Here is a 27,551-nt window from a genome sequence, read left to right on the forward strand (position 1 = left end):
TCAGTGCACAGATATCTCCCTGAGAGAGAGGGGACTGAGAGACACCAGTCAGTGTACAGATATCTCCCTGAGAGAGAGGGGACTGAGAGACACCAGTCAGTGTACAGATATCTCCTGGAGAGAGAGGGGACTGAGAGACACCAGTCAGTGTACAGATATCTCCCTGAGAGAGAGAGAGGGGACTGAGAGACACCAGTCAGTGTACAGATATCTCCTGGAGAGAGAGGGGACTGAGAGACACCAGTCAGTGTACAGATATCTCCCTGAGAGAGAGAGAGGGGACTGAGAGACACCAGTCAGTGTACAGATATCTCCCTGAGAGAGAGGGACTGAGGGACACCAGTCAGTGTACAGATATCTCCCTGAGATACAGGGGACTGAGAGACACCAGTCAGTGTACAGATATCTCCCTGAGAGAGAGAGAGGGACTGAGAGACACCAGTCAGTGTACAGATATCTCCCGGAGAGAGAGGGGACTGAGAGACACCAGTCAGTGTACGGATATCTCCCTGAGATAGAGGGGACTGAGAGACACCAGTCAGTGTACAGATATCTCCCTGAGAGATAGAGAGGGGTCTGAGAGACACCAGTCAGTGTACAGATATCTCCCTGAGAGGGAGAGAGGGACTGAGAGACACCAGTCAGTGTACAGATATCTCCCTGAGAGAGAGGGGACTGAGAGTCACCAGTCAGTGTACAGATATCGCCCTGAGAGAGGGAGAGGGGACTGAGAGACACCAGTCAGTGTACAGATATCTCCCTGTGAGAGAGGGGACTGAGAGACACCAGTCAGTGTACAGATATCTCCCTGAGAGAGAGAGATGGGACTGAGAGACACCAGTCAGTGTACAGATATCTCCCTGAGAGGGTGAGAGGGGACTGAGAGACACCAGTCAGTGTACAGATATCTCCCGGAGTGAGAGGGGACTGAGAGACACCAGTCAGTGTACAGATATCTCCCTGAGAGAGAGAGAGGGACTGAGAGACACCAGTCAGTGTACAGATATCTCCCTGAGAGAGAGAGAGGGGACTGAGAGACACCAGTCAGTGTACAGATATCTCCCTGAGAGAGAGGGGACTGAGAGACACCAGTCAGTGTACAGATGTCTCCCTGAGAGAGAGAGAGGGGACTGAGAGACACCAGTCAGTGTACAGATATCTCCCTGAGAGAGAGGGACTGAGAGACACCAGTCAGTGTACAGATATCTTCCTGAGAGAGAGGGGACTGAGAGAAACCAGTCAGTGTACAGATATCTCCCTCAGAGAGAGAGAGGGACTGAGAGACACCAGTCAGTGTACAGATATCTCCCTGAGAGAGAGAGAGGGACTGAGAGACACCAGTCAGTGCACAGATATCTCCCTGAGAGAGAGGGGAGTGAGAGACACCAGTCAGTGTACAGTTATCTCCCTGAGAGAGAGAGAGGGACTGAGAGACACCAGTCAGTGTACAGATATCTCCGTGAGAGAGAGAGAAGGACTGAGAGACACCAGTCAGTGTACAGATATCTCCCTGAGAGAGAGGGGACTGAGAGACACCAGTCAGTGTACAGATATCTCCTGGAGAGAGAGGGGACTGAGAGACACCAGTCAGTGTACAGATATCTCCCTGAGAGACAGGGGACTGAGAGACACCAGTCAGTGTACAGATATCTCCCTGAGAGAGAGGGGAATGAGAGACACCAGTCAGTGTACAGATATCTCCCTGAGAGAGAGGGGACTGAGAGACACCAGTCAGTGTACAGATATCTCCCGGAGAGAGAGAGAGGGACTGAGAGACACCAATCAGTGTACAGATATCTCCCTGAGAGAGAGAAAGGGACTGAGAGACACCAGTCAGTGTACAGATATCTCCCTGAGAGAGGAGGGCCTGAGAGACACCAGTCAGTGTACAGATATCTCCCTGAGAGAGAGAGAGGGGACTGAGAGACACCAGTCAGTGTACAGATATCTCCCTGAGAGAGAGGGACTGAGAGACACCAGTCAGTGTACAGATATCGCCCTGAGAGAGGGAGAGGGGACTGAGAGACACCAGTCAGTGTACAGATATCTCCCTGTGAGAGAGGGGACTGAGAGACACCAGTCAGTGTACAGATATCTCCCTGAGAGAGAGAGATGGGACTGAGAGACACCAGTCAGTGTACAGATATCTCCCTGAGAGGGTGAGAGGGGACTGAGAGACACCAGTCAGTGTACAGATATCTCCCGGAGTGAGAGGGGACTGAGAGACACCAGTCAGTGTACAGATATCTCCCTGAGAGAGAGAGAGGGACTGAGAGACACCAGTCAGTGTACAGATATCTCCCTGAGAGAGAGAGAGGGGACTGAGAGACACCAGTCAGTGTACAGATATCTCCCTGAGAGAGAGGGGACTGAGAGACACCAGTCAGTGTACAGATATCTCCCTGAGAGAGAGAGAGGGGACTGAGAGACACCAGTCAGTGTACAGATATCTCCCTGAGAGAGAGGGACTGAGAGACACCAGTCAGTGTACAGATATCTTCCTGAGAGAGAGGGGACTGAGAGACACCAGTCAGTGTACAGATATCTCCCTCAGAGAGAGAGAGGGACTGAGAGACACCAGTCAGTGTACAGATATCTCCCTGAGAGAGAGAGAGGGACTGAGAGACACCAGTCAGTGCACAGATATCTCCCTGAGAGAGAGGGGAGTGAGAGACACCAGTCAGTGTACAGATATCTCCCTGAGAGAGAGAGAGGGACTGAGAGACACCAGTCAGTGTACAGATATCTCCGTGAGAGAGAGAGAAGGACTGAGAGACACCAGTCAGTGTACAGATATCTCCCTGAGAGAGAGGGGACTGAGAGACACCAGTCAGTGTACAGATATCTCCTGGAGAGAGAGGGGACTGAGAGACACCAGTCAGTGTACAGATATCTCCCTGAGAGACAGGGGACTGAGAGACACCAGTCAGTGTACAGATATCTCCCTGAGAGAGAGGGGAATGAGAGACACCAGTCAGTGTACAGATATCTCCCTGAGAGAGAGAGAGGGGACTGAGAGACACCAGTCAGTGTACAGATATCTCCCGGAGAGAGAGAGAGGGACTGAGAGACACCAATCAGTGTACAGATATCTCCCTGAGAGAGAGAGAGGGACTGAGAGACACCAGTCAGTGTACAGATATCTCCCTGAGAGAGAGAGAGGGGACTGAGAGACACCAGTCAGTGTACAGATATCTCCCTGAGAGAGAGTGACTGAGAGACACCAGTCAGTGTACAGATATCTCCCTGAGATAGAGGGGACTGAGAGACACCAGTCAGTGTACAGATATCTCCCTGAGAGAGAGAGATGGGCTGAGAGCCACCAGTCAGTGTACAGATATCTCCCGGAGTGAGAGGGGACTGAGAGACACCAGTCAGTGGACAGATATCTCCCTGAGAGAGAGAGAGAGGGGACTGAGAGACACCAGTCAGTGTACAGATATCTCCCTGAGAGAGAGGGACTGAGAGACACCAGTCAGTGTACAGATAGCTCCCTGAGAGAGAGGGGACTAAGAGACACCAGTCAGTGTACAGATATCTCCCTCAGAGAGTGAGAGGGACTGAGAGACACCAGTCAGTGTACAGATATCTCCCTGAGAGAGAGAGAGGGACTGAGAGACACCAGTCAGTGTACAGATATCTCCCTGAGAGAGAGAGAGGGACTGAGAGACACCAGTCAGTGTACAGATAACTCCGTGAGAGAGAGAGGGGACTGAGAGACACCAGTCAGTGTACAGATATCTCCCTGAGAGAGAGAGGAGACTGAGAGACACCAGTCAGTATACAGATATCTCCCTGAGAGAGAGGGGACTGAGAGACCCCAGTCAGTGTACAGATATGCCTCTGAGAGAGAGTGGAATGAAAGACACCAGTCTGTGTACAGATATCTCCCTGAGAGAGAGGGGACTGAGAGACACCAGTCAGTGTACAGATATCTCCCTGAGAGGGAGTGTACTGAGAGACACCAGTCAGTGTACAGATATCTCCCTGAGAGAGAGAGAGGGACTGAGAGACACCAGTCAGTGTACAGATATCTCCCTGAGAGAGAGGGGACTGAGAGACACCAGTCAGTGTACAGATATCTCCCTGAGAGAGTGAGAGGGACTGAGAGACACCAGTCAGTGTACGGATACCTCCCTGAGAGAGAGAGAGGGACTGAGAGACACCAGTCAGTGTACAGATATCTCCCTGAGAGAGAGAGAGGGACTGAGAGACACCAGTCAGTGTACAGATATCTCCCTGAGAGAGAGAGAGGGACTGAGAGACACCAGTCAGTGTACAGATATCTCCCTGAGTGAGAGAGGGGACTGAGAGACACCAGTCAGTGTACAGATATCTCCCTGAGAGAGAGAGAGGGATTGAGAGACACCAGTCAGTGTACAGATATCTCCCTGAGAGAGAGAGAGGGACTGAGAGACACCAGTCAGTGTTCAGATATCTCCCTGAGAGAGAGAGAGGGACTGAGAGTCACCAGTTAGTGTACAGATATCTCCCTGAGAGAGTGGGGACTGAGAGACACCAGTCAGTGTACGGATATCTCCCTGAGAGAGAGAGAGGGGACTGAGAGACACCAGTCAGTGTACAGATATCTCCCTGAGAGAGAGGGACTGAGGGACACCAGTCAGTGTACAGATATCTCCCTGAGAGAGTGAGAGGGGACTGAGAGACACCAGTCAGTGTACAGATATCTCCCTGAGAGAGAGAGAGGGACTGAGAGACACCAGTCAGTGTTCAGATATCTCCCTGAGAGAGAGAGAGGGACTGAGAGACACCAGTCAGTGCACAGATATCTCCCTGAGAGAGAGGGGACTGAGAGACACCAGTCAGTGTACAGATATCTCCCTGAGAGAGAGAGAGGGACTGAGAGACACCAGTCAGTGTACAGATATCTCCCTGAGAGAGAGGGGACTGAGAGACACCAGTCAGTGTACAGATATCTCCTGGAGAGAGAGGGGACTGAGAGACACCAGTCAGTGTACAGATATCTCCCTGAGAGAGAGAGAGGGGACTGAGAGACACCAGTCAATGTACGGATATCTCCCTGAGAGAGAGGGACTGAGGGACACCAGTCAGTGTACAGATATCTCCCTGAGAGAGAGGGGACTGAGAGACACCAGTCAGTGTACAGATATCTCCCTGAGAGAGAGAGAGGGACTGAGAGACACCAGTCAGTGTACAGATATCTCCCGGAGAGAGAGGGGACTGAGAGACACCAGTCAGTGTACGGATATCTCCCTGAGATAGAGGGGACTGAGAGACACCAGTCAGTGTACAGATATCTCCCTGAGAGAGAGAGAGGGGTCTGAGAGACACCAGTCAGTGTACAGATATCTCCCTGAGAGAGAGAGGGGACTGAGAGACACCAGTCAGTGTACAGATATCTCCCTGAGAGAGAGAGAGGGACTGAGAGACACCAGTCAGTGTACAGATAACTCCGTGAGAGAGAGAGGGGACTGAGAGACACCAGTCAGTGTACAGATATCTCCCTGAGAGAGAGAGGAGACTGAGAGACACCAGTCAGTATACAGATATCTCCCTGAGAGAGAGGGGACTGAGAGACCCCAGTCAGTGTACAGATATCTCCCTCAGAGAGAGAGAGGGACTGAGAGACACCAGTCAGTGTACAGATATCTCCCTGAGAGAGAGAGAGGGACTGAGAGACACCAGTCAGTGTACAGATATCTCCCTGAGAGAGAGAGAGGGACTGAGAGACACCAGTCAGTGTACAGATAACTCCGTGAGAGAGAGAGGGGACTGAGAGACACCAGTCAGTGTACAGATATCTCCCTGAGAGAGAGAGGAGACTGAGAGACACCAGTCAGTATACAGATATCTCCCTGAGAGAGAGGGGACTGAGAGACCCCAGTCAGTGTACAGATATGCCTCTGAGAGAGAGTGGAATTAAAGACACCAGTCTGTGTACAGATATCTCCCTGAGAGAGAGGGGACTGAGAGACACCAGTCAGTGTACAGATATCTCCCTGAGAGGGAGTGTACTGAGAGACACCAGTCAGTGTACAGATATCTCCCTGAGAGAGAGAGAGGGACTGAGAGACACCAGTCAGTGTACAGATATCTCCCTGAGAGAGAGGGGACTGAGAGACACCAGTCAGTGTACAGATATCTCCCTGAGAGAGTGAGAGGGACTGAGAGACACCAGTCAGTGTACGGATACCTCCCTGAGAGAGAGAGAGGGACTGAGAGACACCAGTCAGTGTACAGATATCTCCCTGAGAGAGAGAGAGGGACTGAGAGACACCAGTCAGTGTACAGATATCTCCCTGAGAGAGAGAGAGGGACTGAGAGACACCAGTCAGTGTACAGATATCTCCCTGAGTGAGAGAGGGGACTGAGAGACACCAGTCAGTGTACAGATATCTCCCTGAGAGAGAGAGAGGGATTGAGAGACACCAGTCAGTGTACAGATATCTCCCTGAGAGAGAGAGAGGGACTGAGAGACACCAGTCAGTGTTCAGATATCTCCCTGAGAGAGAGAGAGGGACTGAGAGTCACCAGTTAGTGTACAGATATCTCCCTGAGAGAGTGGGGACTGAGAGACACCAGTCAGTGTACGGATATCTCCCTGAGAGAGAGAGAGGGGACTGAGAGACACCAGTCAGTGTACAGATATCTCCCTGAGAGAGAGGGACTGAGGGACACCAGTCAGTGTACAGATATCTCCCTGAGAGAGTGAGAGGGGACTGAGAGACACCAGTCAGTGTACAGATATCTCCCTGAGAGAGAGAGAGGGACTGAGAGACACCAGTCAGTGTTCAGATATCTCCCTGAGAGAGAGAGAGGGACTGAGAGACACCAGTCAGTGCACAGATATCTCCCTGAGAGAGAGGGGACTGAGAGACACCAGTCAGTGTACAGATATCTCCCTGAGAGAGAGAGAGGGACTGAGAGACACCAGTCAGTGTACAGATATCTCCCTGAGAGAGAGGGGACTGAGAGACACCAGTCAGTGTACAGATATCTCCTGGAGAGAGAGGGGACTGAGAGACACCAGTCAGTGTACAGATATCTCCCTGAGAGAGAGAGAGGGGACTGAGAGACATCAGTCAATGTACGGATATCTCCCTGAGAGAGAGGGACTGAGGGACACCAGTCAGTGTACAGATATCTCCCTGAGAGAGAGGGGACTGAGAGACACCAGTCAGTGTACAGATATCTACCTGAGAGAGAGAGAGGGACTGAGAGACACCAGTCAGTGTACAGATATCTCCCGGAGAGAGAGGGGACTGAGAGACACCAGTCAGTGTACGGATATCTCCCTGAGATAGAGGGGACTGAGAGACTCCAGTCAGTGTACAGATATCTCCCTGAAAGAGAGAGAGGGGTCTGAGAGACACCAGTCAGTGTACAGATATCTCCCTGAGAGAGAGAGGGGACTGAGAGACACCAGTCAGTGTACAGATATCTCCCTGAGAGAGAGAGAGGGACTGAGAGACACCAGTCAGTGTACAGATAACTCCGTGAGAGAGAGAGGGGACTGAGAGACACCAGTCAGTGTACAGATATCTCCCTGAGAGAGAGAGGAGACTGAGAGACACCAGTCAGTATACAGATATCTCCCTGAGAGAGAGGGGACTGAGAGACACCAGTCAGTGTACAGATATCTCCCTGAGAGAGAGAGAGGGACTGAGAGACACCAGTCAGTGTACAGATAACTCCGTGAGAGAGAGAGGGGACTGAGAGACACCAGTCAGTGTACAGATATCTCCCTGAGAGAGAGAGGAGACTGAGAGACACCAGTCAGTATACAGATATCTCCCTGAGAGAGAGGGGACTGAGAGACCCCAGTCAGTGTACAGATATGCCTCTGAGAGAGAGTGGAATGAAAGACACCAGTCTGTGTACATATATCTCCCGGAGAGAGTGGGGACTGAGAGACACCAGTCAGTGTACAGATATCTCCCTGAGAGATAGGGACTGAGAGACACCAGTCAGTGTGCAGATATCTCCCTGAGTGAGAGGGGACTGAGAGACACCAATCAGTGTACAGTTATCTATCTGAGAGAGAGGGGACTGAGAGACACCAGTCAGTGTACAGATATCTCCCTGAGAGAGAGAGAGGGACTGAGAGACACCAGTCAGTGTACAGATATCTCCCTGAGAGAGAGGGGACTGAGAGACACCAGTCAGTGTACAGATATCTCCCGGAGAGAGAGGGACTGATAGACACCAGTCAGTGTACAAATATCTCCCTGAGAGAGTGGGGACTGAGAGACACCAGTCAGTGTACAGATATCTCCCTGAGAGAGAGAGAGGGATTGAGAGACACCAGTCAGTGTACAGATATCTCCCTGAGAGAGAGAGAGGGACTGAGAGACACCAGTCAGTGTTCAGATATCTCCCTGAGAGAGAGAGAGGGACTGAGAGTCACCAGTTAGTGTACAGATATCTCCCTGAGAGAGTGGGGACTGAGAGACACCAGTCAGTGTACGGATATCTCCCTGAGAGAGAGAGAGGGGACTGAGAGACACCAGTCAGTGTACAGATATCTCCCTGAGAGAGAGAGAGGGACTGAGAGACACCAGTCAGTGCACAGATATCTCCCTGAGAGAGAGGGGACTGAGAGACACCAGTCAGTGTACAGATATCTCCCTGAGAGAGAGAGAGGGACTGAGAGACACCAGTCAGTGTACAGATATCTCCCTGAGAGAGAGGGGACTGAGAGACACCAGTCAGTGTACAGATATCTCCTGGAGAGAGAGGGGACTGAGAGACACCAGTCAGTGTACAGATATCTCCCTGAGAGAGAGAGAGGGGACTGAGAGACACCAGTCAATGTACGGATATCTCCCTGAGAGAGAGGGACTGAGGGACACCAGTCAGTGTACAGATATCTCCCTGAGAGAGAGGGGACTGAGAGACACCAGTCAGTGTACAGATATCTCCCTGAGAGAGAGAGAGGGACTGAGAGACACCAGTCAGTGTACAGATATCTCCCGGAGAGAGAGGGGACTGAGAGACACCAGTCAGTGTACGGATATCTCCCTGAGATAGAGGGGACTGAGAGACACCAGTCAGTGTACAGATATCTCCCTGAGAGAGAGAGAGGGGTCTGAGAGACACCAGTCAGTGTACAGATATCTCCCTGAGAGAGAGGGGACTGAGAGACACCAGTCAGTGTACAGATATCTCCCTGAGAGAGGGAGAGGGGACTGAGAGACACCAGTCAGTGTACAGATATCTCCCTGTGAGAGAGGGCACTGAGATACACCAGTCAGTGTACAGATATCTCCCTGAGAGAGAGAGAGGGGACTGAGAGACACCAGTCAGTGTACAGATAACTCCCTGAGAGAGAGAGGGGACTTAGAGACACCTGTCAGTGTACAGATATCTCCCTGAGAGAGAGGGGACTGAGAGACACCAGTCAGTGTACAGATATCTCCCTGAGAGAGAGGGGACTGAGAGACACCAGTCAGTGTACAGATATCTCCCTGAGAGAGAGAGAGAGGGGAATGAGAGACACCAGTCAGTGTACAGATATCTCCCTGAGAGAGAGGGGACTGAGAGACACCAGTCAGTGTACAGATATCTCCCTGAGAGAGAGAGAGGGACTGAGAGACACCAGTCAGTGTACAGATATCTCCCTGAGAGAGAGAGAGGGACTGAGAGACACCAGTCAGTGCACAGATATCTCCCTGAGAGAGCGGGGACTGAGAGACACCAGTCAGTGTACAGATATCTCCCTGAGAGAGAGGGGACTGAGAGACACCAGTCAGTGTACAGATATCTCCCTGAGAGAGAGAGAGGGACTGAGAGACACCAGTCAGTGTACAGATATCTCCCTGAGAGAGAGAGAGGGAATGAGAGACACCAGTCAGTGTACAGATATCTCCCTGAGAGAGAGGGGACTGAGAGACACCAGTCAGTGTACAGATATCTCCCTGAGAGAGAGAGGGACTGACAGACACCAGTCAGTGTACAGATATCTCCCTGAGAGAGAGAGGGGACTGAGAGATACCAGTCAGTGTACAGATTTCTCCCGGAGAGAGAGGGACTGAGAGACACCAGTCAGTGTACAGATATCTCCCTGAGAGAGTGGGGACTGAGAGACACCAGTCAGTGTACAGATATCTCCCTGAGAGAGAGAGGGGGGACTGAGAGACACCAGTCAGTGTACAGATATCTCCCTGAGAGAGAGAGGGGACTGAGAGACACCAGTCAGTGTACAGATATCTCCCTGAGAGAGAGAGAGAGGGACTGAGAGACACCAGTCAGTGTACAGATATCTCCCTGAGAGAGAGGGGACTGAGAGACACCAGTCAGTGTACAGATATCTCCCTGAGAGAGAGGGGACTGAGAGACACCAGTCAGTGTACAGATCTTTCCCTGAGAGATAGGGACTGAGAGACACCAGTCCGTGTACAGATATCTCCCTGAGAGAGAGGGGACTGAGAGACACCAGTCAGTGTACAAATATCTCCCTGAGAGAGAGAGAGGGACTGAGAGACACCAGTCAGTGTACAGATATCTCCCTGAGAGAGAGGGGACTGAGAGTCACCAGTCAGTGTACAGATATCTCCCTGAGAGAGAGAGGGGACTGAGAGACACCAGTCAGTGTACAGATATCTCCCTGAGAGAGAGAGAGAGGGACTGAGAGACACCAGTCAGTGTACAGATATCTCCCTGAGAGAGAGGGGACTGAGAGACACCAGTCAGTGTACAGATATCTCCCTGAGAGAGAGAGGGGACTGAGAGACACCAGTCAGTGTACAGATATCTCCCTGAGAGAGAGAGAGAGGGACTGAGAGACACCAGTCAGTGTACAGATATCTCCCTGAGAGAGAGGGGACTGAGAGACACCAGTAAGTGTACAGATATCTCCCGGTGAGAGAGGGACTGAGAGACACCAGTCAGTGTACAGATATCTCCCTGAGAGAGTGGGGACTAAGAGACACCAGTCAGTGTACAGATTTGTCCCTGATAGAGAGGGACTGAGAGACACCAGTCAGTGTACAGATATCTCCCTGAGAGAGAGGGGACTGAGAGACACCAGTCAGTGTACAGATATCTCCCTGAGAGAGAGAGGGGACTGAGAGACACCAGTCAGTGTACAGATATCTCCCTGAGAGAGAGGGGACTGAGAGTCACCAGTCAGTGTACAGATATCTCCCTGAGAGAGAGAGGGGACTGAGAGACACCAGTCAGTGTACAGATATCTCCCGGAGAGAGAGGGACTGAGAGACACCAGTCAGTGTACAGATATCTCCCTGAGAGAGTGGGGACTGAGAGACACCAGTCAGTGTACAGATATCTCCCTGATAGAGAGGGACTGAGAGACACCAGTCAGTGTACAGATATCTCCCTGAGAGAGAGGGGACTGAGAGACACCAGTCAGTGTACAGATATCTCCCTGAGAGAGAGAGGGGACTGAGAGACACCAGTCAGTGTACAGATATCTCCCTGAGATAGAGGGGACTGAGAGACACCAGTCAGTGTCCAGATATCTCCCTGAGAGAGAGAGAGAGGGGAATGAGAGACACCAGTCAGTGTACAGATATCTCCCTGAGAGAGAGGGACTGAGAGACACCAGTCAGTGTACAGATATCTCCCTGAGAGAGAGGTGACTGAGAGACACCAGTCAGTGTACAGATATCTCCCTGAGAGAGAGAGAGGGACTGAGAGACAGCAGTCAGTGTACAGATATCTCCCTGAGAGAGAAAGAGGGACTGAGAGACACCAGTCAGTGTACAGATATCTCCCTGAGAGAGAGAGAGGGGACTGAGAGACACCAGTCAGTGTACAGATATCTCCCGGAGAGAGAGGGACTGAGAGACACCAGTCAGTGTACAGATATCTCCCTGAGAGAGTGGGGACTGAGAGACACCAGTCAGTGTACAGATATCTCCCTGATAGAGAGGGACTGAGAGACACCAGTCAGTGCACAGATATCTCCCTGAGAGAGAGGGGACTGAGAGACACCAGTCAGTGTACAGATATCTCCCTGAGAGAGAGAGGGGACTGAGAGACACCAGTCAGTGTACAGATATCTCCCTGAGATAGAGGGGACTGAGAGACACCAGTCAGTGTACAGATATCTCCCTTAGAGAGTGGGGACTGAGAGTCACCAGTCAGTGTACAGATATCTCCCTGAGAGAGAGAGAGAGGGGAATGAGAGACACCAGTCAGTGTACAGATATCTCCCTGAGAGAGAGGGACTGAGAGACACCAGTCAGTGTACAGATATCTCCCTGAGAGAGAGGGGACTGAGAGACACCAGTCAGTGTACAGATATCTCCCTGAGAGAGAGAGAGGTGACTGAGAGACACCAGTCAGTGTACAGATATCTCCCTGAGAGAGAGAGAGGGACTGAGAGACACCAGTCAGTGTACAGATATCTCCCTGAGAGAGAGAGAGGGGACTGAGAGACACCAGTCAGTGTACAGATATCTCCCTGAGAGAGAGAGAGGGACTGAGAGACACCAGTCAGTGTACAGATATCTCCCTGAGATAGAGGGGACTGAGAGACACCAGTCAGTGTACAGATATCTCCCTGTGAGAGGGAGGGGACTGAGAGACACCAGTCAGTGTACAGATATCTCCCTGAGAGAGTGGGGATGAGAGACAACAGTCAGTGTACAGATATCTCCCTGAGAGAGAGGGACTGAGAGACACCAGTCAGTGTACAGATATCTCCCTGAGAGAGAGGGGACTGAGAGACACCAGTCAGTGTACAGATAACTCCCTGAGTGAGAGAGGGGACTTAGTGACACCTGTCAGTGTACAGATATCTCCCTGAGAGAGAGGGGACTGAGAGACACCTGTCAGTGTACAGATATCTCCCTGAGAGAGAGAGGGACTGAGAGACACCAGCCAGTGTACAGATATCTCCCTGAGAGAGAGAGAGGGACTGAGAGACACCAGTCAATGTACAGATATCTCCCTGAGAGAGAGGGGACTGAGAGACACCAGTCAGTGTACAGATATCTCCCTGAGAGAGAGGGGACTGAGAGACACCAGTCAGTGTACAGATATCTCCCTGAGAGAGAGAAGGACTGAAAGCCACCAGTCAGTGTACAAATATCTCCCTGAGAGAGTGGGGACTCAGAGACACCAGTCAGTGTACAGCTATCTCCCTGAGAGAGAGAGGGGACTGAGAGACACCAGTCAGTGTACAGATATCTCCCTGAGAGAGAGGGGACTGAGAGACACCAGTCAGTGTACAGATATCTCCCTGAGAGAGTGGGGACTGAGAGACACCAGTCAGTGTCCAGATATCTCCCTGAGAGAGAGAGAGGGACTGAGAGACACCAGTCAGTGTACAGATATCACCCTGAGAGAGTGGGGACTGAGAGACACCAGTCAGTGTACAGATATCTCCCTGAGAGAGAGAGGGACTGAGAGACACCAGTCAGTGTACAGATATCTCCCTGAGAGAGAGAGAGGGACTGAGAGAGACCAGTCAGTGTACAGATATCTCCCTGAGAGAGAGAGAGGGGACTGAGAGACACCAGTCAGTGTACAGATATCTCCCTGAGAGAGAGGGACTGAGAGACACCAGTCAGTGTACAGATATCTCCCTGAGAGAGAGAGAGGGACTGAGAGACACCAGTCAGTGTACAGATATCTCCCTGAGAGAGAGGGGACTGAGAGACACCAGTCAGTGTACAGATATCTCCCGGAGAGAGAGGGACTGATAGACACCAGTCAGTGTACAAATATCTCCCTGAGAGAGTGGGGACTGAGAGACACCAGTCAGTGTACAGATATATCCCTGAGAGAGAGAGGACTGAGAGACACCAGTCAGTGTACAGATATCTCCCTGAGAGAGAGAGAGGGACTGAGAGACACCAGTCAGTGTACAGATATCTCCCTGAGAGAGAGAGAGGGAATGAGAGACACCAGTCAGTGTACAGATATCTCCCTGAGAGAGAGGGGACTGAGAGACACCAGTCAGTGTACAGATATCTCCCTGAGAGAGAGAGGGACTGACAGACACCAGTCAGTGTACAGATATCTCCCTGAGAGAGAGAGGGGACTGAGAGATACCAGTCAGTGTACAGATTTCTCCCGGAGAGAGAGGGACTGAGAGACACCAGTCAGTGTACAGATATCTCCCTGAGAGAGTGGGGACTGAGAGACACCAGTCAGTGTACAGATATCTCCCTGAGAGAGAGAGGGGGGACTGAGAGACACCAGTCAGTGTACAGATATCTCCCTGAGAGAGAGAGGGGACTGAGAGACACCAGTCAGTGTACAGATATCTCCCTGAGAGAGAGAGAGAGGGACTGAGAGACACCAGTCAGTGTACAGATATCTCCCTGAGAGAGAGGGGACTGAGAGACACCAGTCAGTGTACAGATATCTCCCTGAGAGAGAGGGGACTGAGAGACACCAGTCAGTGTACAGATCTTTCCCTGAGAGATAGGGACTGAGAGACACCAGTCCGTGTACAGATATCTCCCTGAGAGAGAGGGGACTGAGAGACACCAGTCAGTGTACAAATATCTCCCTGAGAGAGAGAGAGGGACTGAGAGACACCAGTCAGTGTACAGATATCTCCCTGAGAGAGAGGGGACTGAGAGTCACCAGTCAGTGTACAGATATCTCCCTGAGAGAGAGAGGGGACTGAGAGACACCAGTCAGTGTACAGATATCTCCCTGAGAGAGAGAGAGAGGGACTGAGAGACACCAGTCAGTGTACAGATATCTCCCTGAGAGAGAGGGGACTGAGAGACACCAGTCAGTGTACAGATATCTCCCTGAGAGAGAGAGGGGACTGAGAGACACCAGTCAGTGTACAGATATCTCCCTGAGAGAGAGAGAGAGGGACTGAGAGACACCAGTCAGTGTACAGATATCTCCCTGAGAGAGAGGGGACTGAGAGACACCAGTAAGTGTACAGATATCTCCCGGTGAGAGAGGGACTGAGAGACACCAGTCAGTGTACAGATATCTCCCTGAGAGAGTGGGGACTAAGAGACACCAGTCAGTGTACAGATTTGTCCCTGATAGAGAGGGACTGAGAGACACCAGTCAGTGTACAGATATCTCCCTGAGAGAGAGGGGACTGAGAGACACCAGTCAGTGTACAGATATCTCCCTGAGAGAGAGAGGGGACTGAGAGACACCAGTCAGTGTACAGATATCTCCCTGAGAGAGAGGGGACTGAGAGTCACCAGTCAGTGTACAGATATCTCCCTGAGAGAGAGAGGGGACTGAGAGACACCAGTCAGTGTACAGATATCTCCCGGAGAGAGAGGGACTGAGAGACACCAGTCAGTGTACAGATATCTCCCTGAGAGAGTGGGGACTGAGAGACACCAGTCAGTGTACAGATATCTCCCTGATAGAGAGGGACTGAGAGACACCAGTCAGTGTACAGATATCTCCCTGAGAGAGAGGGGACTGAGAGACACCAGTCAGTGTACAGATATCTCCCTGAGAGAGAGAGGGGACTGAGAGACACCAGTCAGTGTACAGATATCTCCCTGAGATAGAGGGGACTGAGAGACACCAGTCAGTGTCCAGATATCTCCCTGAGAGAGAGAGAGAGGGGAATGAGAGACACCAGTCAGTGTACAGATATCTCCCTGAGAGAGAGGGACTGAGAGACACCAGTCAGTGTACAGATATCTCCCTGAGAGAGAGGTGACTGAGAGACACCAGTCAGTGTACAGATATCTCCCTGAGAGAGAGAGAGGGACTGAGAGACAGCAGTCAGTGTACAGATATCTCCCTGAGAGAGAGAGAGGGACTGAGAGACACCAGTCAGTGTACAGATATCTCCCTGAGAGAGAGAGAGGGGACTGAGAGACACCAGTCAGTGTACAGATATCTCCCGGAGAGAGAGGGACTGAGAGACACCAGTCAGTGTACAGATATCTCCCTGAGAGAGTGGGGACTGAGAGACACCAGTCAGTGTACAGATATCTCCCTGATAGAGAGGGACTGAGAGACACCAGTCAGTGCACAGATATCTCCCTGAGAGAGAGGGGACTGAGAGACACCAGTCAGTGTACAGATATCTCCCTGAGAGAGAGAGGGGACTGAGAGACACCAGTCAGTGTACAGATATCTCCCTGAGATAGAGGGGACTGAGAGACACCAGTCAGTGTACAGATATCTCCCTGAGAGAGAGGGGACTGAGAGACACCAGTCAGTGTACAGATATCTCCCTGAGAGAGAGAGAGGGACTGAGAGACACCAGTCAGTGTACAGATATCTCCCTGAGAGAGAGGGGACTGAGAGACACCAGTCAGTGTACAGATATCTCCCGGAGAGAGAGGGGACTGAGAGACACCAGTCAGTGTACAGATATCTCCCTGTGAGAGAGGGGACTGAGAGACACCAGTCAGTGTACAGATAACTCCCTGAGAGAGAGAGGGGACTGAGAGACACCAGTCAGTGTACAGTTATCTCCTTGAGAGAGAGAGAGGGACTGAGAGACACCAGTCAGTGTACAGATATCTCCCTGAAAGAGAGGGGACTGAGAGACACCAGTCAGTGTACAGATATCTCCCTGAGAGAGAGAGAGGGACTGAGATACACCAGTCAGTGTACAGATATCTCCCTGAGAGAGAGAGGGGACTGAGAGACACCAGTCAATGTACAGATATCTCCCTGAGAGAGAGAGAGAGGGACTGAGAGACACCAGTCAGCGTACAGATATCTCCCTGAGAGAGAGAGAGGGACTGAGAGACACCAGTCAGTGTACAGATATCTCCCTGAGAGAGAGAGAGGGACTGAGAGACACCAGTCAGTGTACAGATATCTCCCTGAGAGAGAGGGGACTGAGAGACACCAGTCAGTGTACAGATATCTCCCTGAGAGAGAGAGAGGGGACTGAGAGACACCAGTCAGTGTACAGATATCTCCCTGAGATAGAGGGACTGAGAGACACCAGTCAGTGTACAGATATCTTCCTGAGATAGAGGGGACTGAGAGACACCAGTCAGTGTACAGATATCTCCCTGAGAGAGAGAGAGGGACTGAGAGACACCAGTCAGTGTACAGATATCTCCCTGAGAGAGAGAGAGGGGACTGAGAGACACCAGTCAGTGTACCGATATCTTCCTGAGATAGAGGGGACTGAGAGACACCAGTCAGTGTACAGATATCTCCCTGAGAGAGAGAGAGGGACTGAGAGACACCAGTCAGTGTACAGATATCTCCCTGAGAGAGAGGGGATTGAGAGACACCAGTCAGTGTACAGATATCTCCCTGAGAGAGAGGGGACTGAGAGACACCAGTCAGTGTACAGATATCTCCCTGAGAGAGAGGGGACTGAGAGACACCAGTCACTGTTCAGATATCTCCCTGAGAGAGAGAGAGGGACTGAGAGACACCAGTCAGTGTACAGATATCTCCCGTAGAGAGAGAGAGGGGACTGAGAGACACCAGTCAGTGTACAGATATCTCCCTGAGAGAGAGGGGACTGAGAGACACCAGTCAGTGTACAGATATCTCCCTGAGAGAGAGAGAGGGGACTGAGAGGCACCAGTCAGTGTACAGATATCTCCCTGAGAAAGAGGGACTGAGAGACACCAGTCAGCGTACAGATATCTCCCTGAGAGAGAGGGGACTGAGAGACACCAGTCAGTGTACAGATATCTCCCTGAGAGAGAGGGGACTGAGAGACACCAGTCAGTGTACAGATATCTCCCTGAGAGAGAGGGGACTGAGAGACACCAGTCACTGTACAGATATCTCCCTGAGAGAGAGAGAGGGACTGAGAGACACCAGTCTGTGTACCGATATCTCCCTGAGAGAGAGGGGACTGAGAGACACCAATCAGTGTACAGATATCTCCCTGAGAGAGAGAGAGGGACTGAGAGACACCAGTCAGTGTACAGATATCTCCCTGAGAGACAGGGGACTGAGAGACACCAGTCAGTGTACAGTTATCTCCCTGAGAGAGAGGGGACTGAGAGACACCAGTCAGTGTACAGATATCTCCCTGAGAGAGAGGGGACTGAGAGACACCAGTCAGTGTACAGATATCTCCCTGAGAGAGAGGGGACTGAGAGACACCAGTCAGTGTACTGTTATCTCCCTGAGAGAGAGAGAGGGACTGAGACACACCAGTCAGTGTACAGATATCTCCCTGAAAGAGAGGGGACTGAGAGACGCCAGTCAGTGTACAGATATCTCCCTGAGAGAGAGGGGACTGAGAGACACCAGTTAGTGTGCAGATATCTCCCTGAGAGAGAGGAGACTAAGAGACACCAGTCTGTGTACAGATATCTCCCTGAGAGAGAGGGGACTGAGAGACACCAGTCAGTGTACAGATATCTCCCTGAGAGAGAGAGAGGGGACTGAGACACACCAGTCAGTGTACAGATATCTCCCTGAGAGAGAGGGACTGAGAGACACCAGTCAGTGTACAGGTTTCTCCCTGAGAGAGAGAGGGACTGAGTGACACCAGTCAGTGTACAGATATCTCCCTGAGAGTGAGGGGACTGAGAGACACCAGTCAGTGTACAGATATCTCCCTGAGAGAGAGGGGACTGAGAGACACCAGTCAGTGTACAGGTTTCTCCCTGAGAGAGAGAGGGACTGAGTGACACCAGTCAGTGTACAGATATCTCCCTGAGAGTGAGGGGACTGAGTGACACCAGTCAGTGTACAGATATCTCCCTGAGAGAGAGGGGACTGAGAGAGACCAGTCAGTGTACAGATATCTCCCTGAGAGAGAGAGACGGGACTGAGAGACACCAGTCAGTGTACAGATATCTCCCTGAGAGAGAGGGTACTGAGAGACACCAGTCAGTGTACAGATATCTCCCTGAGAGAGAGAGAGGGGACTGAGAGGCACCAGTCAGTGTACAGATATCTCCCTGAGAGAGAGGGACTGAGAGACACCAGTCAGTGTACAGATATCTCCCTGAGAGAGAGGGGACTGAGAGACACCAGTCAGTGTACAGATATCTCCCAGAGAGAGAGGGGACTGAGAGACACCAGTCAGTGTACATATATCTCCCTGAGAGAGAGGGGACTGAGAGACACCAGTCAGTGTACAGATATCTCCCTGAGAGAGAGAGAGGGACTGAGAGACACCAGTCAGTGTACAGATATCTCCCTGAGAGAGAGAGAGGGGACTGAGAGACACCAGTCAGTGTACAGATATCTCCCTGAGAGAGAGGGACTGAGAGACACCAGTCAGTGTACAGATATCTCCCTGAGAGAGAGGGGACTGAGAGACACCAGTCAGTGTACAGATATCTCCCTCAGAGAGAGAGCGGGACTGAGAGACACCAGTCAGTGTACAGATATCTCCCTGAGAGAGAGAGAGTGACTGAGAGACACCAGTCAGTGCACAGATATCTCCCTGAGAGAGAGGGGACTGAGAGACACCAGTCAGTGTACAGATATCTCCCTGAGAGAGAGAGAGGGACTGAGAGACACCAGTCAGTGTACAGATATCTCCGTGAGAGAGAGAGAAGGACTGAGAGACACCAGTCAGTGTACAGATATCTCCCTGAGAGAGAGGGGACTGAGAGACACCAGTCAGTGTACAGATATCTCCTGGAGAGAGAGGGGACTGAGAGACACCAGTCAGTGTACAGATATCTCCCTGAGAGACAGGGGACTGAGAGACACCAGTCAGTGTACAGATATCTCCCTGAGAGAGAGGGTAATGAGAGACACCAGTCTGTGTACAGATATCTCCCTGAGAGAGAGGGGACTGAGAGACACCAATCAGTGTACAGATATCTCCCTGAGAGAGAGAGAGGGGACTGAGAGACACCAGTCAGTGTACAGATATCTCCCTGAGAGAGAGAGAGGGGACTGAGAGACACCAATCAGTGTACAGATATCTCCCTGAGAGAGAGAGAGGGGACTGAGAGACACCAGTCAGTGTACAGATATCTCCCTGAGAGAGGGGGGCCTGAGAGACACCAGTCAGTGTACAGATATCTCCCTGAGAGAGAGAGAGGGGACTGAGAGACACCAGTCAGTGTACAGATATCTCCCTGAGAGAGAGAGGGGACTGAGATACACCAGTCAGTGTACAGATATCTCCCGGAGAGAGAGGGGACTGAGAGACACCAGTTAGTGTACAGATATCTCCCTGAGAGAGAGAGAGGGGACTGAGATACACCAGTCAGTGTACAGATATCTCCCTGAGAGAGAGGGACTGAGAGACACCAGTCAGTGTACAGATATCTCCCTGAGAGAGAGGGGACTGAGAGACACCAGTCAGTGTACAGATATCTCCCTGAGAGAGAGAGAGGGACTGAGAGACACCAGTCAGTGTACAGATATCTCCCTGAGAGAGAGAGAGGGACTGAGAGACACCAGTAAGTGCACAGATATCTCCCTGAGAGAGAGCGGACTGAGAGACACCAGTCAGTGTACAGATATCTCCCTGAGAGAGAGAGAGGAATTGAGAGACACCAGTCAGTGTACAGATATCTCCCTGAGAGAGAGAGAGAGGGACTGAGAGACACCAGTCAGTGTACAGATGTCTCCCTGAGAGAGAGGGGACTGAGAGACACCAGTCAGTGTACAGATATCTCCCTGAGAGAGAGGGGACTGAGAGACACCAGTCAGTGTACAGATATCTCCCTGAGAGAGAGGGGACTGAGAGACACCAGTCAGTGTACAGATATCTCCCTGAGAGAGAGAGAGGGGACTGAGAGACACCTGTCAGTGTACAGATATCTCCCTGAGAGAGAGGGGACTGAGAGACACCAGTCAGTGTACAGATATCTCCCTGAGAGAGAGGGGACTGAGAGACACCAGTCAGTGTACAGATATATCCCTGAGATAGTGAGAGAGGGGAATGAGAGACACCAGTCAGTGTACAGATATCTCCCTGAGAGAGAGAGGGGACTGAGAGACACCAGTCAGTGTACAGATATCTCCCTGAGAGAGAGAGGGAACTGAGAGACACCAGTTAGTGTACAGATATCTCCCTGAGAGAGAGAGAGGGACTGAGAGACACCAGTGAGAGTACAGATATCTCCCTGAGAGAGAGGGGACTTAGAGACACCAGTCAGTGTACAGATATCTCCCTGAGAGAGAGGGGACTGAGTGACACCAGTCAGTGTACAGATATCCCCCTGAGAGAGAGAGAGGGGACTGAGAGACACCAGTCAGTGTACAGATATCTCCCTGAGAGAGAGGGGACTGAGAGACACCAGACAGTGTACAGCTATCTCCCTGAGAGAGAGAGAGGGGACTGAGAGACACCAGTCAGTGTACAGATATCTCCCTGAGAGAGAGAGAGGGGACTGAGAGACACCAGTCAGTGTACAGATATCTCCCTGAGAGAGAGGGGACTTAGAGACACCAGTCAGTGTACAGATATCTCCCTGAGAGAGAGAGAGGGGACTGAGAGACACCAGTCAGTGTACAGATATCTCCCTGAGAGAGAGGGACTGAGAGACACCAGTCAGTGTACAGATATCTCCCTGAGAGAGAGGGGACTGAGAGACACCAGTCAGTGTACAGATATCTCCCTCAGAGAGAGAGGGGACTTAGAGACACCTGTCAGTGTACAGATATCTCTCTGAGAGAGAGGGGACTGAGAGACACCAGTCAGTGTACAGATATCTCCCTGAGAGAGATAGCGGGGACTGAGAGAGACCAGTCAGTGTACAGATATCTCCCTGAGAGAGAGAGAGAGGGGAATGAGAGACACCAGTCAGTGTACAGATATCTCCCTGAGAGAGAGAGGGGACTGAGAGACACCAGTCAGTGTACAGATATCTCCCTGCGAGAGAGAGAGGGGACTGAGAGACACCAGTCAGTGTACAGACATCTCCCTGAGAGAGAGGGACTGAGAGACACCAGTCAGTGTACAGATATCTCCCTGAGAGAGAGGGGACTGAGAGACACCAGTCAGTGTACAGATATCTCCCTGAGAGAGAGGGGACTGACAGACACCAGTCAGTGTACAGATATCTCCCTGAGAGAGAGGGGACTGAGAGACACCAGTCAGTGTACAGATATCTCCCTGAGAGAGAGGGGACTGAGAGACACCAGTCAGTGTACAGATATCTCCCTGAGAGAGAGGGGACTGAGAGACACCAGTCAGTGTACAGATATCTCCCTGAGAGAGAGAGAGGGACTGAGAGACACCAGTCAGTGTACACATATCTCCCTGAGAGAGAGGGGACTGAGAGACACCAGTCAGTGTACAGATATCTCCTGGAGAGAGAGGGGACTGAGAGACACTAGTCAGTGTACAGATATCTCCCTGAGAGACAGGGGACTGAGCGACACCAGTCAGTGTACAGATATCTCCCTGAGAGAGAGGGGAATAAGAGACACCAGTCAGTGTACAGATATCTCCCTGAGAGAGAGGGGACTGAGAGACACCAGTCAGTGTACAGATATCTCCCTGTGAGAGAGAGAGGGGACTGAGAGACACCAGTCAGTGTACAGATATCTCCCTGAGAGAGAGGGGACTGAGAGACACCAGTCACTGTACAGATATCTCCCTGAGAGAGAGAGAGTGACTGAGAGACACCAGTCAGTGTACAGATATCTCCCTGAGAGACAGGGGACTGAGAGACACCAGTCAGTGTACAGTTATCTCCCTGAGAGAGAGGGGACTGCGAGACACCAGTCAGTGTACAGATATCTCCCTGAGAGAGAGGGGAATGAGAGACACCAGTCAGTGTACAGATATCTCCCTGAGAGTGAGGGGACTGAGAGACACCAGTCAGTGTACTGTTATCTCCCTGAGAGAGAGAGAGGGACTGAGACACACCAGTCAGTGTACAGATATCTCCCTGAAAGAGAGGGGACTGAGAGACACCAGTCAGTGTACAGATATCTCCCTGAGAGAGAGAGAGGGGACTGAGAGACACCAGTCAGTGTACAGATATCTCCCTGAGAGAGAGGGTACTGAGAGACACCAGTCAGTGTACAGATATCTCCCTGAGAGAGAGAGAGGGGACTGAGAGGCACCGGTCAGTGTACAGATATCTCCCTGAGAGAGAGGGACTGAGAGACACCAGTCAGTGTACAGATATCTCCCTGAGAGAGAGGGGACTGAGAGACACCAGTCAGTGTACAGATATCTCCCTGAGAGAGAGGGGACTGAGAGACACCAGTCAGTGTACAGATATCTCCCTGAGAGAGAGGGGACTGAGAGACACCAGTCAGTGTACAGATATCTCCCTGAGAGAGAGAGAGGGACTGAGAGACACCAGTCAGTGTACAGATATCTCCCTGAGAGAGAGGGGACTGAGAGACACCAGTCAGTGTACAGATATCTCCCGGAGAGAGAGGGGACTGAGAGACACCAGTCAGTGTACAGATATCTCCCTGTGAGAGAGGGGACTGAGAGACACCAGTCAGTGTACAGATAACTCCCTGAGAGAGAGAGGGGACTGAGAGACACCAGTCAGTGTACAGTTATCTCCTTGAGAGAGAGAGAGGGACTGAGAGACACCAGTCAGTGTACAGATATCTCCCTGAAAGAGAGGGGACTGAGAGACACCAGTCAGTGTACAGATATCTCCCTGAGAGAGAGAGAGGGACTGAGATACACCAGTCAGTTACAGATATCTCCCTGAGAGAGAGAGGGGACTGAGAGACACCAGTCAATGTACAGATATCTCCCTGAGAGAGAGAGAGAGGGACTGAGAGACACCAGTCAGCGTACAGATATCTCCCTGAGAGAGAGAGAGGGACTGGGAGACACCAGTCAGTGTACAGATATCTCCCTGAGAGAGAGAGAGGGACTGAGAGACACCAGTCAGTGTACAGATATCTCCCTGAGAGAGAGGGGACTGAGAGACACCAGTCAGTGTACAGATATCTCCCTGAGAGAGAGAGAGGGGACTGAGAGACACCAGTCAGTGTACAGATATCTCCCTGAGATAGAGGGACTGAGAGACACCAGTCAGTGTACAGATATCTTCCTGAGATAGAGGGGACTGAGAGACACCAGTCAGTGTACAGATATCTCCCTGAGAGAGAGAGAGGGACTGAGAGACACCAGACAGTGTACAGATATCTCCCTGAGAGAGAGAGAGGGGACTGAGAGACACCAGTCAGTGATCCGATATCTTCCTTAGATAGAGGGGACTGAGAGACACCAGTCAGTGTACAGATATCTCCCTGAGAGAGAGAGAGGGACTGAGAGACACCAGTCAGTGTACAGATATCTCCCTGAGAGAGAGAGAGGGGACTGAGAGACACCAGTCAGTGTACAGATATCTCCCTGAGAGAGAGGGGACTGAGAGACACCAGTCAGTGTACAGATATCTCCCTGAGAGAGAGGGGACTGAGAGACACCAGTCAGTGTACAGATATCTCCCTGAGAGAGAGGGGACTGAGAGACACCAGTCACTGTTCAGATATCTCCCTGAGAGAGAGAGAGGGACTGAGAGACACCAGTCAGTGTACAGATATCTCCCGTAGAGAGAGAGAGGGGACTGAGAGACACCAGTCAGTGTACAGATATCTCCCTGAGAGAGAGGGGACTGAGAGACACCAGTCAGTGTACAGATATCTCCCTGAGAGAGAGAGAGGGGACTGAGAGGCACCAGTCAGTGTACAGATATCTCCCTGAGAAAAAGGGACTGAGAGACACCAGTCAGTGTACAGATATCTCCCTGAGAGAGAGAGAGGGACTGAGAGACACCAGTCTGTGTACCGATATCTCCCTGAGAGAGAGGGGACTGAGAGACACCAGTCAGTGTACAGATATCTCCCTGAGAGAGAGAGAGGGACTGAGAGACACCAGTCAGTGTACAGATATCTCCCTGAGAGACAGGGGACTGAGAGACACCAGTCAGTGTACAGTTATCTCCCAGAGAGAGAGGAGACTGAGAGACACCAGTCAGTGTACAGATATCTCCCTGAGAGAGAGGGGACTGAGAGACACCAGTCAGTGTACAGATATCTCCCTAAGAGAGAGGGGACTGAGAGACACCAGTCAGTGTACTGTTATCTCCCTGAGAGAGAGAGAGGGACTGAGACACACCAGTCAGTGTACAGATATCTCCCTGAAAGAGAGGGGACTGAGAGACGCCAGTCAGTGTACAGATATCTCCCTGAGAGAGAGGGGACTGAGAGACACCAGTTAGTGTACAGATATCTCCCTGAGAGAGAGGGGACTGAGAGACACCAGTCTGTGTACAGATATCTCCCTGAGAGAGAGGGGACTGAGAGACACCAGTCAGTGTACAGGTTTCTCCCTGAGAGAGAGAGGGACTGAGTGGCACCAGTCAGTGTACAGATATCTCCCTGAGAGTGAGGGGACTGAGTGACACCAGTCAGTGTACAGATATCTCCCTGAGAGAGAGGGGACTGAGAGAGACCAGTCAGTGTACAGATATCTCCCTGAGAGAGAGAGAGGGGACTGAGAGACACCAGTCAGTGTACAGATATCTCCCTGAGAGAGAGGGGACTGAGAGACACCAGTCAGTGTACAGATATCTCCCTGAGAGAGAGAGAGGGGACTGAGAGGCACCAGTCAGTGTACAGATATCTCCCTGAGAGAGAGGGACTGAGAGACACCAGTCAGTGTACAGATATCTCCCTGAGAGAGAGGGGACTGAGAGACACCAGTCAGTGTACAGATATCTCCCTGAGAGAGAGGGGACAGAGTGACACCAGTCAGTGTACATATATCTCCCTGAGAGAGAGGGGACTGAGAGACACCAGTCAGTGTACAGATATCTCCCTGAGAGAGAGAGAGGGACTGAGAGACACCAGTCAGTGTACAGATATCTCCCTGAGAGAGAGGGGACTGAGAGACACCAGTCAGTGTACTGATATCTCCCGGAGAGAGAGGGGACTGAGAGACACCAGTCAGTGTACAGATATCTCCCTGAGAGAGAGGGACTGAGAGACACCAGTCAGTGTACAGATATCTCCCGGAGAGAGAGGGGACTGAGAGACACCAGTCAGTGTACAGATATCTCCCTGAGAGTAAGAGGGGACTGAGAGACACCAGTCAGTGTACAGATATCTCCCTGAGAGAGAGTGACTGAGAGACACCAGTCAGTGTACAGATATCTCCCTGAGAGAGAGAGAGGGACTGAGAGACACCAGTCAGTGTACAGATATCTCCCGGAGAGAGAGGGGACTGAGAGACACCAGTCAGTGTACAGATATCTCCCTGAGAGTAAGAGGGGACTGAGAGACACCAGTCAGTGTACAGATATCTCCCTGAGAGAGAGTGACTGAGAGACACCAGTCAGTGTACAGATATCTCCCTGAGAGAGAGAGAGGGACTGAGAGACACCAGTCAGTGTACAAATATCTCCCTGAGAGAGAGAGAGGGACTGAGAGACACCAGTCAGTGTACCGATATCTCCCTGAGAGAGAGGGGACTGAGAGACACCAGTCAGTGTACAGATATCTCCCTGAGAGAGAGAGGGGACTGAGAGACACCAGTCAGTGTACAGATATCTCCCTGAGAGAGAGAGGGGACTGAGAGACACCGGTCAGTGTACAGATATCTCCCTGAGAGAGAGAGAGGGGACTGAGAGACACCAGTCAGTGTACAGATATCTCCCTGAGAGAGAGGGGACTGAGAGACACCAGTCAGTGTACAGATATCTCCCTGAGAGAGAGAGAGGGGACTGAGAGACACCAGTCAGTGTACAGATATCTCCCTGAGAGAGAGGGACTGAGAGACACCAGTCAGTGTACAGATATCTCCCGGAGAGAGAGGGGTCTGAGAGACACCAGTCAGTGTACAAATATCTCCCTGAGAGAGAGGGGACTGAGAGACACCAGTCAGTGTACTGATATCTCCCGGAGAGAGAGGGGACTGAGTGACACCAGTCAGTGTACAGATATCTCCCTGAGAGAGAGAGAGGGACTGAGAGACACCAGTCAGTGTACAGATATCTCCCTGAGAGAGAGGGGCTGAGAGACACCAGTCAGTGTACAGATATCTCCCGGAGAGAGAGGGGACTGAGTGACACCAGTCAGTGTACAGATATCTCCCTGAGAGAGAGAGAGGGACTGAGAGACACCAGTCAGTGTACAGATATCTCCCTGAGAGAGAGGGGACTGAGAGACACCAGTCCGTGTACAAATATCTCCCTGAGAGAGAGGGGACTGAGAGACACCAGTCAGTGTACAGATATCTCCCTGAGAGAGAGGGGACTGAGAGACACCAGTCAGTGTACAGATATCTCCCTGAGAGTAAGAGGGGACTGAGAGACACCAGTCAGTGTACAGATATCTCCCTGAGAGAGAGTGACTGAGAGACACCAGTCAGTGTACAGATATCTCCCTGAGAGAGAGGGACTGAGAGTCACCAGTCAGTGTACAGATATCTCCCTGAGAGAGTGGGGACTGAGAGACACCAGTCAGTGTACAGATATCTCCTGAGAGAGAGGGGACTGGGAAACACCAGTCAGTGTACAGATATCTCCCTGAGAGAGAGGGACTGAGAGACACCAGTCAGTGTACAGATATCTCCCTGAGAGAGAGAGGGACTGATAGACACCAGTCAGTGTACAGATATCTCCCTGAGAGAGAGAGGGGACTGAGAGACACCAGTCAGTGTACAGATATCTCCCTGAGAGAGAGGGGACTGAGAGACTCCAGTCAGTGTACAGATATCTCCCGGAGAGAGAGGGGACTGAGAGACACCAGTCAGTGTACAGATA

General features: G+C 51.5%; 1 long non-coding RNA gene across 1 annotated transcript in view; it reads right to left on the reverse strand.

The window, feature by feature from the left end:
- LOC144674564 (uncharacterized) overlaps positions 1-20,910 on the reverse strand; it is an 88,600-nt gene extending 67,690 nt beyond the window's left edge. The window contains exon 1 of the long non-coding RNA XR_013574578.1: positions 20,845-20,910. This is a non-coding gene — a long non-coding RNA (uncharacterized LOC144674564). The remainder of the gene's footprint in view (positions 1-20,844) is intronic.
- Between the last annotated feature and the right edge of the window lie 6,641 nt (positions 20,911-27,551).

The sequence above is a fragment of the Cetorhinus maximus genome, unplaced genomic scaffold (genome assembly GCF_964194155.1).
Source record: "Cetorhinus maximus unplaced genomic scaffold, sCetMax3.hap1.1 HAP1_SCAFFOLD_700, whole genome shotgun sequence".
Taxonomy (NCBI): Eukaryota; Metazoa; Chordata; class Chondrichthyes; order Lamniformes; family Cetorhinidae; genus Cetorhinus; species Cetorhinus maximus.